This window comes from Acromyrmex echinatior, chromosome 19, assembly GCF_024713525.1.
Source record: "Acromyrmex echinatior isolate Ae372 chromosome 19, ASM2471352v2, whole genome shotgun sequence".
In the NCBI taxonomy this organism is placed as follows: domain Eukaryota; kingdom Metazoa; phylum Arthropoda; class Insecta; order Hymenoptera; family Formicidae; genus Acromyrmex; species Acromyrmex echinatior.
The window spans coordinates 3166605-3179594 of record NC_141870.1 but is presented as its reverse complement, the minus strand read 5'-3'; the positions used below and the strand labels follow the sequence as shown (position 1 = coordinate 3179594).

Here is a 12990-nt window from a genome sequence, read left to right as displayed (position 1 = left end):
ATAAATGAAATTTATCATCTTACACACTATCTAACTTATTCCGTATTTAAAATACGGAATTGTTTTATCTTACTACATCCTTCAATTAATTCGAGCTTTAACAGTGGCGATGGTTTCGTGTCGCGCAAATGCAATTGCATGTCCGTGGCGAAGCGCGTGCGCTCGATTGTGTATGCTCCATTATTTCATCGCGGTTGCACGTTCGCGTTAAAACACATGTGTACAAAGTTTTACGATGCAAATCATGCGAAGCATGGCACGAATTCTGTCATACTGTTATGCCGGTGATCGCGGTTTTGCGCGAATAACAAATTTCAAAATTGCGTTTTCAATCCTTCCCAAACTCGTTGTCAGTTTAATTGAGAAACATTGTCACGATTTAAGCGGATGAAGTTGTACATTTCAAACGTGCCTTATTCGCTCGTTGAATTTCCACTTGTAATAAGCATCGAGCACACGACGTAAATTGCGACGTCTCTTGATACGGGATGACGTCCGTCTCTTCAAAAGGTACTTTGACCCTTGAAAGTTCTATCTCATTCGCTCATCGAGTCGTGCTCATTCGCTCTTTCGACTGTCGGATCGCTCTCGCGGATCCTGTCAAGTTGATCGCGGCGTGGCGGCACGATTATCCGAGGGAAAGATTATTTCGCTTATTCTCATGGTGCCGCGGTGCCGCATCTTCCGCATCTTCCGCATCTTCCGATTTCCGCTCGCGCTCGGTTTCTTCTGCTAGCAGGGCTGAAAAGTGCCGTCGGAAAAGTTAGGGCTCGCCCTTTCGCGAGCGCCTATCGGACCCTCGCGGCTGCTGCAGGCGCAGCTGTAGACGTTCTCAGGATGCGGAAGACGCGGAAGAGCGGACGGGCAGGAGGGGACAATGAAATTGAAATGGCGAAAGCGGATCACAGAATAGGAGGTTGGCTTAACAGGGGGTGGCGGCGACGGGCGAAGCAGGTCGCGCACGACGAGAACGAGGGGGCTAATCCGCACGGCTACAGCACTGTCTGCGAACGCGTTCGCGCGCGCGTCTCTTGCTCCACGAAATTAATTTTAAATCGTAATATCTCCGTCGAGTAATCAATATCAGTTCGTGGAAATTTGCCCGTTACACGGACTCGGGTAATTACCCCTATCCCGTCGGAGGGGGGAAATTTCGCGGCGGTATTAATAGCATCTGTTATTATTAATTGAGTTTTTTGTTCGATAAGCGAATCACGCTATCAGAATTTCTGATATTAACTTAGCTCGTAGTTTCGCGACTATGCGATAAACTATTGTACATTGTGATTTTTCGCACGACAGACTATGTATGCAAAAATGTGCCGAGCGAGCCTGTATCTCAGTTTTCGTATGTTTATCCACACGCCACGGTTTGATTGGATTTACTAACACGGGATTAAATATTGTAAATTTGTTTTAATCCCAATTATTCGCGAGTTTGATACAAGGCTTGTGACTCGTATATTAACTGACGCTGGTAACGGTTTCCCGTAGTATAAATGGTACTTTAGCTGAAATAGTGAGCAATCGTTACAGACGTATTTTCATCTGCGGAAACAGGGAAATAGTTTTAACCATCGTGTTATGCAACAGGGAAAAAAGTGTACGCGAACGATGATAGAAAAAAAGTGGAGTGAGGAGACAGAAAAAAAAAGAAAGAAAGAAGAGTTTGTCTTGAAACTTTTTTCCTCTCTTCGACATCGTTTTCCTTTATCTCGTTCGCCTTTCGTACTTCTATTTCAACCCGTACGGAGAACAGCCGGTTCTCGACATTTTCCTACGAAGAGTTCTCGCGAGGACTTCTTACTTATCGATGTGGAAACACCCGAGAGATGAGAGAGGGCGGAAGAACATAAAGGAAGGAAGGATGGAGAATGGCAGGATGATGAAGAAGGGAAAGGCGGGATAAAGGGCGGGGAAGAAGAGAGAGAGAGAGAGAGAGAGAGAGAGAGAGAGAGAGAGAGAGAGACGAGGGCAGAGAAGAAGAATGACGAGTATAGGGAGAAACAGGAGGGCACCAGCTTGCTCGAACGACCAAAACACTTGAGAGTGGGACGAGTAGTCGGCTGAGGGAGAGACGTCGCGATTCTCTCCCCGGCACGAAAACTGGAAAAAAGCATCCTGACTTTGGAGAAACGCGACGCGGCAGGTCCTCCATGTTCCTCGTTCCCATCCGCGCTTTGCTCTCTATTTTGCTCCCTTCTGTCTCTATTTCTCTCTCATCTCTTTCATTCCTTCTCCCTCTTACTCTCTCACCTCTCATTAGGAGAAACTTTCATCGGAAGTTCTCTCTGCAGGCGCAGTCTGCAACACCGGAGGCAGCAGCGCGAGGCGGAAGCGAGTGCAGTGTAGTATTTATTTCAGCCCCTAATGAGTTTGCAGGGTGCTCTTCGTGCACGCACACTACGCTATACTACACGCTGATCGCCGCCACGCCACGCCACGCCACGCCACGTCGCGACGCACCGCATTCAGCTCGATGGCGCTCGTCGGACGGCTCCATGGCTTCGCCAAGTAGAAAACGGAGCTAAGTTTTCGCCTCCCACGTGGAAAGCATCGGTATATACGCGCCAACTGGCTTTTTGGCATTTTCGCCATGCGCAGTTTCTCTTTTTTTCCGCGAGTCGTTTACACCGCGCGAGAGTTAAAGGGGTAAGCGGCTCTCCCCCGTTTCTGCACAACCCACCCCTTTTACCGGGAGTTCTATACACCTCTCGCCGTCGCCGCCTCCCGTTCCTCTCGTGAATTTCTCCGCGCTCTTTTTGCGCGGTACTTAAACGCAGAAAGAAACGAGGCCGTTAAAATGTTCCGCCATGCACAATTTATCATGGACTGCGAATGGTAAACGCACGCCCGGGCTCGTCTCAAAGTCCAGAGAAAAGAGACGCGGCTTAATAATGTTCCACGTTGCAGAGAGCGTTACCGGAGAGCAGCAGCCCAAGCCTGGGCTGGGCGTGCATCAAGAAAGGACCGCCGTCACTTTTCTCGCGCGGACGAGAACGCCGCAGCGATCAACTCCTTTTCTTCATTCTTTTATAGACCCTACCGGCATCTCGGAAAGACTACCTAGATCCGCGGAAAGGGGAGAATGCGGGCGGAAGTTTCGAAAGCGTCTGGATACGTGCCTTTAAACTCGAAAGGTTTGCGGATAACTCGTAAAACAGATGCGCCGGCATTTCGAAGCGCATAAAGAAAACAATAACAGGTGAAATACGCGAGCTTCGTACGTACGTAAATACGAATGCGTTACGTTTTTCCTACGAACGATACGTGTCGATAGGTCTTTCCGGCATTCACATAATATCTGAAATTGAAAATATTGGAAGGAAAATGTAATATGGGAAGAGAAAAAGAGCGAAAATAAAACTCATAAAGATGTTAATTTCGATATCGACGAACATCGCGTGTTTTGCACTAAACGCATGTATTATGCGTGGTACAATAACATGACGGATATCTTCTATTCTTCAGTCGTTTCTAATTGTCGCGAAATACGATGGCATGTGTCAAACACCGACTGTTGCTTCTCACTTATTCACGTCCAATCGACTTTGAAGGTCCGAAGGTCGCGTCGACGTTTAATCAGCTTACGCTTAAATCCCTTTAAGGACTTAAGTCCTGCTTTCGTCGCATGGAGTTATCACGCAAGCTCAACTACTTGACCAAGGCTAGTAAACGTACTAAAGCGGCAGTAAAGTTCTCGCGGATTAATTGATGCCTGTGTAGCATGCCGGTCGCATCGCTTTTCGTACAAAGTTGAAGCACTCCAACACTTCACCGGTGCCTCGTGGGTGACTGACCGATAAAGTCTCTTCAATTGATAATGTTTAGATAACTATTATATATATGCAAATAAAAACAACTATACTAGGGTGTCTGCTTATAGAATAAAAAATGATCTTGAATTGTCTTGAAATAATCGAGTACTGATGAATACTTAATGGACAAAGCTTTTGATCGTTAAATAAGGAGAATATATCCAGATATACGTACGATATTCTTACATATTTATTTGAAAAATTGTAATAATATAATATTTATCGATTAATAACAAAATGTTGTTTACAAAAATAGCTTCATTTTTATTAATTAAAATTATTTATGGTTAAAATACAACACAGTTTGGTAACCACATTCAAGTCGGTTACTTTCGATCGCGTTGCTCGCGCGTACGTGAGTGAGTGTTTGTTTTAATTAATAAATAATTGAAACAAAACAAGGTACCCCGCGATTAACGCATATGAAACTACGACTGTTTCCCCTGTTATCGATGTGATCAACAAATCGTTTGTATCTTCGATACTTTTGAAAATAACTATATCTAGATGTATGTGTATGTGTGTGCGTGTACGATCAAACATACAATAATTTAGAAATGGAAATATTCTCGAAAGTGAGTTACATTTTACAAATATATATGTATATATATTCAGTCAATGGTCAATTATTAACTAACAATTTACATGCATAGATTAACGAGAAGAGAGAGTTACAGATTCTGATCTTTTATTTTTATTACGTTATTACGTCGGGTTACGATTATTTATACGACGTTTATCTCAAAAATTTGTTTTTACCTCTATTTAATCTAAAATCCTTCCAGCGTCGTAAAGTGACAATGAAGCAAATCTTTTTTAGTGAGTTCCCGCATTTAGCGGCACAAACCTACGTGATTTTCCGCGGCGTTCGTCGAGCTTGTCGAGCTTGTCGAGCTTGTCGAGCTTTGCGAGGAAAGCTGAGGCGAGTTTGACCCGATCCCTTCGTTGCCGTGTTTACTTTGGAGTGTTCGTTATCGCTCACTAATTGAGCTCTTGACGCGGCAACATTTACGCGATGTGCACGTCTGTGCAGCCACGTAGAGCACAGCTCGTGCGTTGCACAGGTTGCTCTTTCCGCTCTCCCCCTAACTTGCTCTCCTCTCTCCCTCTTCTCTCTTTCTCATCATTGCCGTCCGTTTCCTGTATTCCTGTATTCCCGTTTGGCTGCGTTCACTGCCAATGCCACCAGAAAATCGGCGGTAGCAACACCGACTGCGCTAAAGACAGCCAGTGCGGTACCGACATCGCTCATTTACTTTGGCTCGCTTCGAGTCAGATTTAATTACTGGATTCGTCGCGGTGCGCGCGGAAGAGCGTGACAGACGCGGAATGGCTGGGATGGATGGTTTGCATTATGGTTCCGTTGCATTATGGAAACGTAAACGACGAAATTTATTTCGCTCGCGATACTCGGCTGTCTCGGTGCGCACGGATCGAAATGACTCTCTGTACGTGTAACGAAAGATTTATTCGGTTGCTTGCTTTAAATTTGTTTTTTGCTTAGGAAGAAGACGTAGTTTCAGCGAACGTAGTTTCAGAATGATAGTCGTTATAATTATAATTTGATGCAAAAAGATCTCTGCACGGAGAGAATCTTCTTTTAAAATTTACCCTGAAAATATGATAGTTGTGGTGCAATATGATATTTTAAAGATTTTTGCACCATGCACTTCAGTAAAATTGATCAAACTTATTTTATACTTTATTGTAGCTTTATTAATGAATGACAGAGATTTATATTAAATTCTTCTTTACATTAAAATACAATGTTAAATCTTACGACTGTCATATTTTTCAGGGTAAATTCTAAGAAAAAATTCTCTCCGTATACAATATGAAGAATTATGATAATTTTATTTGTAATGTTGTGTAAAGGAACAATAGATATCAGCACATTGACTTTAGTAGAATTAGGTACATAATTATTTTTGAGGTTTGTTGTATCATATTTTGTAGCAATATATTATATTTCATTTCAGATATATAGTTTATGAAAAAGACTTATTGTAATGTATCGTGTCTATTGTACAATAGAATGAAAAATACAGTCAAAATATGTATATATATATATTTTTTTTTTATTACACATTATTAATTACTAAGATCCTAAATAAAAAAGCTTTTTTCAAAAACTATATATTTTCATATACTCACATATATATATATATATATATATGTGTGTGTGTGTGGGGGGGAGTATATGAAAATATATAGTTTTGAAAAAAGTTTTTTTATTTAGGATCTCAGTAATTAATGATGTGTAACAAAATGAACAAACGAAGCAAGTAATGAAATTCAGGTGTCTTAATTGCGAGCACAATAACTATTCTTGTCCACATTTTTTTTCAACTACTGGCCATTTACTACATTTACTTTCACATAAAGTTACCAACGATGCAGCTATTGTCGATTTTCCGGATGTATTTGCTTTTAGCCTTTATTTTCGCTATACGAACTGAAAACGTTTCGGAGTAGGCAGTGTTGCGTCGTAGACGACGAGAAACAAAGCCGCGCGAGACATAATACGAGAGAAAGAGTTAGGTACCGAGACTTTTCTTCGTAGCAAGTCCACGTATTTTCGAACAGAGAGTCGGGCGTAGTGACCGGAAGTTCGTCGCAACGGGTTCCTCGAGGGGCCATTCCGATGATGGATCGCGACTCTTGTGAAAGTTCAGTCTCGAGCTGCGCGCGGAAGAGAGACTCCAAGGAAGAAGTACTCTTTAAGGTATTACACGGCGTCGATTCACCACGATTTTGGGAACTTTGAGTCACCGGCAGAGACAGTCTTTGTTCTAACGCACTGAGATCTCTGTACAGTATATCTTGAAATAGAAAACGAGAAAGTACTCTTTCTGTCGTGCTATTATCTTTATTGTATAGTATCATATAATTACACTGGTGATTTCATTTTTGCTGTAACTATATTCCTGGCTGCAGCTATATATATTTTTTCTTTTTTTGCCTTTATCCGTTTTGCGGCATGTAGACTTATCAATAACATTCCTATGAATATTATCGCGACAATAATAATTGCATATATATGCATATTTATTTTAATTCAATTATGGTCACAAATTTCAAACACTTTTTTCTCAGTGTAGAATATAAAGGATGGTATTAAGAATTAATATTAAAAAATGTTTTCACCAATACTTAATTGAGTTATGTGCAAGTGTTCTATGAGTTATTAATATTGAACAAAATGCAAATCTCAATCTTGATATATCGTTTACAATATCAGAGCTTGAGTGTGCCTTCTCGTTATCGTCGCGATAGATGTGAGAGGAGAATGACTGTATTTCCGCGGATGAGTCGCCGGAGGAGGTGCCGGTCGGCGCGATAGGTCGGTATACGCTTCGTATCAGAAAATGATGATGCAGCTACGCCGTGTGATGAAAAATGGCGGGTTCGAGTGAAGTCACTGGAATGAAATGCATGGATTGGTTTAGCCTGGGGCGCCTGCCACGGAACTGGCATAGACAGCAAGTGATGGATTACCGAGCACGGCCGTTCTGCGAGTTCCCTCGACGTGTTCGCGCTCTGAAGACTCTCCCCGTCTCCCTCGCCCTTATGCTTCGTACGTCAATCCGATGTATTCTACCAACACGTTTTCTCTCTCTCTCTCTCTCTCTCTTTCTCTCTCTCTCTCCCTCCTTTCATAGGCGTCAGGATTTTTCTCGCTTACGCGTTAAGGTTAGATACGCACGAATACCTGTATACTGTATATTTGGAAATTTCATCACGATATTTATCGCCACGGAAAAATACTAATGATAAATATATATATATATATATAAACATAAATAATATTATAAACAATAAATATATTAAATTTTAGTTAGAGTATTTTTGACATTATCCATTTTTTATGATATCATCGATATGAGTTATAATTATTGGATTGATTAATTACCTTGTTAGTACTCTTTATGCAATAATAAGCTGATGTTGTTATGTATAAATGTTTTATGAAGAATCTTCTTGCTGCATGAGTATTGCAGAATGTCTTTAGAACAACGTATTTAGAATAACTGATGGAATAACTCATGATGAAGTATACTTCCACTACCATGAACTAACAATTCACCAATTTCCGGTTAAGTTAGCCAATCGATGATTAACTAACGCAGTAGTACCAACCGTGATCTAATAAGACAGGGCATTTTGTACACTCATGGACTAAAAGGTTGCAACATTTTTTTTAAAGGTTTCGAAATACAGCCTATTCACCGATCGATTGGTTTCTTATTTACGGATCCATAAGATCGTAATTCGAAACCTTTAAAAAAAAGTGTTGCAACCTTTTATAATCTATAAGTGTACACATCTACTGAGAGTTATCGATATCATCAGCCAATGAAAACTGCGTTTTTTTTCCTTGTTATTGGCTATTGTTTGTTATCGACACCGACAATACAATTGATTGTCTCTACAAAATTTTCATAATTTGAGAAGTGAACACCATTCTACATTAATACTCATAGTTCATGCACAATTAACGATATAACCAGAGCTTCTTACAATTCATCATATTCTGCATGTTGTTGCAAAAAAATTGCTTTTATTGTATTTATTTATTTAAAACTTTCGAAAATTCAAATTATTTCTTTATGTCAAATGTGATAGGCGAAATTTTAGTCGTAGTTAATCGTGCATGAAGTATAAGCATTAATGTAGAAAGATGGTTCATTTACTTCTCATTTTGTGAAAATTTTCGAGAGACAGAACCATGGGTGTATAGAATACAGACTCAGGTATAATATTTCTGTGCATGCGTAGTAGAATGTGGTCCCATGAGTGAATTTGGACCCAAATTTGATTGGCTATTCCAGTATGTTATTGTTATTACGCAATGTCACACTTATGTTCTTATTTCCAACCAATCAACGATAGTTTAATGCGTATTATCTTCTCATATCTCTTCCTCTTTTAATATCTATTTCTACCGTATCTATTTTACCAATGTAGATTAATTTTTAATCTCGATTCAATTTACTCTTTATCTTTTTTTTTATTTTTAAAACTGAAAAAAGATTAAAAGTAAGTTAAACTGAAATTAATCTGTATTGATAGAAATGAACAACTGTTGGCACTATTGTGAAGTTTAACCGTCGGTTAGCTTAATCGGAGATTGATGAAAGAGGCTGTAAAATCTGTCACACTACGCATTAGAAACTGAGGATTGTGAATTAGATAAGAGATAAGAGTTCGATCAATCAGATAGCTAATTTTAATTTTAATCCGTTTTGTTCTGATTGGTTGAATTTTACAGGATTGCCACATAATTAGGAATAAGAGAAATCGGGGAATTGTCAAGGAAAAAGTTAGAAAATTTTGCAAAATTTTCACTTTTTTTGCAAAATAAAATATTTAACGGTTTCCAAATCAGGACGAAAATACAAAAAAGTTTTTAATATTATTGAAAGTAAGAGAAAATTATGAAATTTTGTTTGGAAATCAAGGAAAAATTATGAAATTTTTAGATGAGGAATTTGTGACTACCACTCTATTCTAATCTTCAATTCACAATCCTGAATCTCTAATATATAGTGTGGGCTTAATGCGTGACGCCACCATTGACAGCATCACTAGTGAAGTTCAAATACGTTGATTGCACCAAATTTGAATGAACGTAACTTGTGAATACGATATCAACTTACAATAGAAATGTAATAAGACGCTCAATATAAGATACGATTTAATATTCCGCTCGATTTGCTCTATAGATTATTTTGATAATTATAATAATTTGAGATGTCTTGTATTGTCTTTATTTGTAATTAATCGAAATACAAAAATTTTGTATTTGATCCAAAACGACGAAAATCCATTTATAGTTTTCTCCCTCTTTTTTGTTTTCCTCTTTCTTTCTGTCTCGGCATGATTATATCACGTTTCTTTATAAACCCTCTACCAAAAATTCCTTCGTCCTTTAAAAGCATTCTCGCATATCTTATGCACGTACACACGCGTAAAGCAGATCGATTACGTCGCCCTTCCTTATTTAGCGCCCTCGTGAAGCGATTCACGAGTCGCTCGTAAATTTGGCAAAATGCTCTACTTGCAGATGTTCATTTTGACGCGTTCCACTAAACGTGATGTCGCGTCGACATTCTATCCCTCTCTTTAGACACAATGAAATTCACGTGCTGCCAAAGTATAGAGTCGACCCTTCCTGCTCCAAGAAGAAATTTCGGGGATTCGTCGTGGCTCTTTTGCCTCGACATTTCCCTCTCTCGAATTTGACATTCGCCTTTTCATCATGGCTGCTCTCGATTCGCCAATTCGTTTTGATCGTTCTTCCATTAAAACAGTTTCCTACTCGTATTCTGATATGCATTATATTCTTCCTTTGAAGTATGCCTACGTTCTCAAACCTTCAAATGTATCATTGAACGGTTACCATATAAAAATAAATTTCGAATAAATTTCGCGAACGTTTGTATTAGTAGAACTTATTTTAGAATTTACATATTTATTATTATTATAGTAGATAGATAAATTTTGCTGTTTATTTATTATTTTAACACTTAAATGAATTAATTTTATATATTAAATATTCATTTATATATGATATAAACATTTATATATGTAACTTTATTTCGATTTGAAATAAATACAAAGTCTGTTGATGTACATTTAAATATTTAGAAAGCCATTGAATTAGAAAACGTATTTCACCGGTATACAGTCTGGTCGTAATTTCTCTCTTGGAGAAAACTTTGTTCATTTCGTAGTGACCGCCTAGCTGTTCGCGAATACGCTTTACTCAACGACGTGCAAGACGTATGGTCATTTGTGGCGCTGGTCGAATTGCGTCCCCTTTCGTATCACGAAAGTTGGAGCAAATTTCTCGTGCAAACTACAAAGACTCGGTCAATGTTTCGTGCCGTGTCAGTCAGACCTTTCAAGATTGACGTTTATTTTCTCGTTGACGCCGTTTCCGATCGTTTTGATCGGTCATCCTTGAAAAATTGTCACTCTTTCGCACACACATACACGCGTACATATACAGTAGCTATTTCAATCGGTTCTCTCTCGGTCGCGGTATCCCTCAGCGGAAGACCACTTTGACGTTATCTTGCTCGAGCGAGCTAGGGTTATCTTGTGAAAGCAGCTTTGAAGGCTCGCGCGTAAATAGGCACCTCGAATAAATGATGATGCTGGAATAGGACAGAGGAAGATTAGACGGGAAGGAGGAGCCGCATTACGAAGATATCGCTTCTTCTTCCTTTGTATAGTAAAGTAGCGTCGTGGCATCTAGGGGAAAATCCTCGTATGGTCGACCAAAAAATGGAAAAGGATAGCTTATCAGCCATCCAACGCAAAACAGCGCGTTTCATACAAGAGAAAGTAATGGTGACGAGAATGATTAATTTGAATAACTTGAATGATAAATGTGATACTGTGATTGAAATTCAATCTCTCTTTTCTGTTTCGTGTTGTTATTATTATATCGGTATCAAATAGAAAATTCACGAGATTGGTGCTTAGGTGTAATTATCTGGATAAAATTAAATGAAAGCTGAATTAACAGTAAGCTGGAGCTCTCGTTGCATCGACGAGAGAGATTGCGGCACCGGGGAATTCTATTAATTATTAATTGACAAGTTTGTGTTCCATCATAGAAAAGAGGGTGAAGGTAGATGAAAACTTTCGTTATTGGCTGTAATTGCGATTTATAAATTGTCGATGATGAGGGTTTTCTCCCTTTCAGTTTTCACGATTTGTCTTCTTCCGCCTGTTTCGTTCTTCGTGAGCGATTCACTCCGCTGATTCGTTCCGTTACTCTTGAATGCTTTCCTGATCGGAAAGTCGACCGTGTCATCCGATCACAAGGAAGCGCGTAGAATTTCCTTAAAAAATGTCAAGGGCATGCGCAATACTTGTCGGAGAAGTGCAACGTGATCTGGCTTTAACCTTGTTCGCGTGATAGGTGGGGTAAATCTCGCGGAAAGATCGCATATCCACGTTTACAAGTATAAGTGCAGGCAGGCATCTATTATTATGCGTCGCGATTGAGTTGAAAAGTTTACTTGGACGAGAACGAGTTACGAGAACAGCAGCATGAACACGTGATGATGTCACACGGAATGATGTCGATATCAGATATCATGATTCGATACGACGTTAGCATAAATTAACAGTATAACTGTATGTACGCAGCAAGAAATATAATACGTAAGCAGTAAATACTATACTTGAAAAAATTCGACGTTCATATTGTAATATCGTATCTTAGACATTACTGATTTTACGAAAGCAGATAAATTTAATTTTTATGCGGAAATAATGAAATTTTAACACGATGACTACTACATATAATAATAACGGTATAAAGAATCGATATCGATATTCTATAACAGATTCTATATCGTTTACACGTAACACTCCGTAACAGCGCTTAAAAATATTATGGCTCGATAAAGATCGCTTCGAGCATAATTTCGCAGTTATGCTCTTCGATAAACTTCCGTCGACTTATCACCTCGTAAATATTACTCCAGTGAGTTTCGACCGAATTCAGTTGGCAGTCGACGTGTTAAGTGTACAGGTTTTACTCGTCAGAGTCGCTTTAATTCTGCCGCGTAAATTTGCAGAAATTCATCCGAAATTATCTCCACTTGCGGCACTCGATGAACCGCAAAGTGCTGCGGACGCATAACTTTCGAAAGTGAAGTTTCGCGAATTTCCTGCCGCCATTGGCGCAGCTCTTGTAACCACCGGAAAACGAGGTGGTTGCAGAAGGTGAGGCAGGGAAGGTGAGGGAAGGGTAAGCTCGCGTACGGAGTTTCCGGAGTGATACATCAAAGTAGATAAGTAGTCTAGCACGAGCGCACACGCGCAATGCACCAGGTGGGTTAACGTGAGTGCGAGATAACGCAGAATACACACAACTGTAGCGCTGTAAACGCGTGTGTAAAGTACACGCGGATAATGTAGGTTGTTGCGAGTTGTTGCGTCCTCGAACTAGTACACGAGTCGGACGCGTTACGTATGCTCTGATGTACTTTCAAACGGTTATTAAAAGTTAATAACCGTCGATCGTACGTTACAAGATTACGTGAAAGTACTTCGTTGAGATCTTTAGCTTGCTACCCGCTCAGAAAAAAAATTTAGCAGTGATTGAAGTTACACGGAGAGATCGCGCAGACTTTCAACAGCTCTTCCT

General features: G+C 39.7%; 1 protein-coding gene and 2 long non-coding RNA genes across 12 annotated transcripts in view; 1 reads left to right on the top strand and 2 right to left on the bottom strand.

The window, feature by feature from the left end:
* Positions 1-12990, bottom strand: part of Ten-m (teneurin transmembrane protein Ten-m) — a 569521-nt gene that overhangs the window by 248153 nt on the left and 308378 nt on the right. The gene's annotated exons all lie outside the window — the stretch shown is intronic.
* Positions 1-12990, top strand: part of LOC147906639 (uncharacterized) — a 289343-nt gene that overhangs the window by 15350 nt on the left and 261003 nt on the right. The gene's annotated exons all lie outside the window — the stretch shown is intronic.
* On the bottom strand, positions 6255-11892 carry LOC105147818 (uncharacterized). Its single transcript, XR_015548291.1, has 2 exons — positions 7732-11892; positions 6255-7537 (listed from the first exon to the last, which is right to left on the bottom strand). It is a non-coding gene; the product is annotated as an uncharacterized LOC105147818 (long non-coding RNA).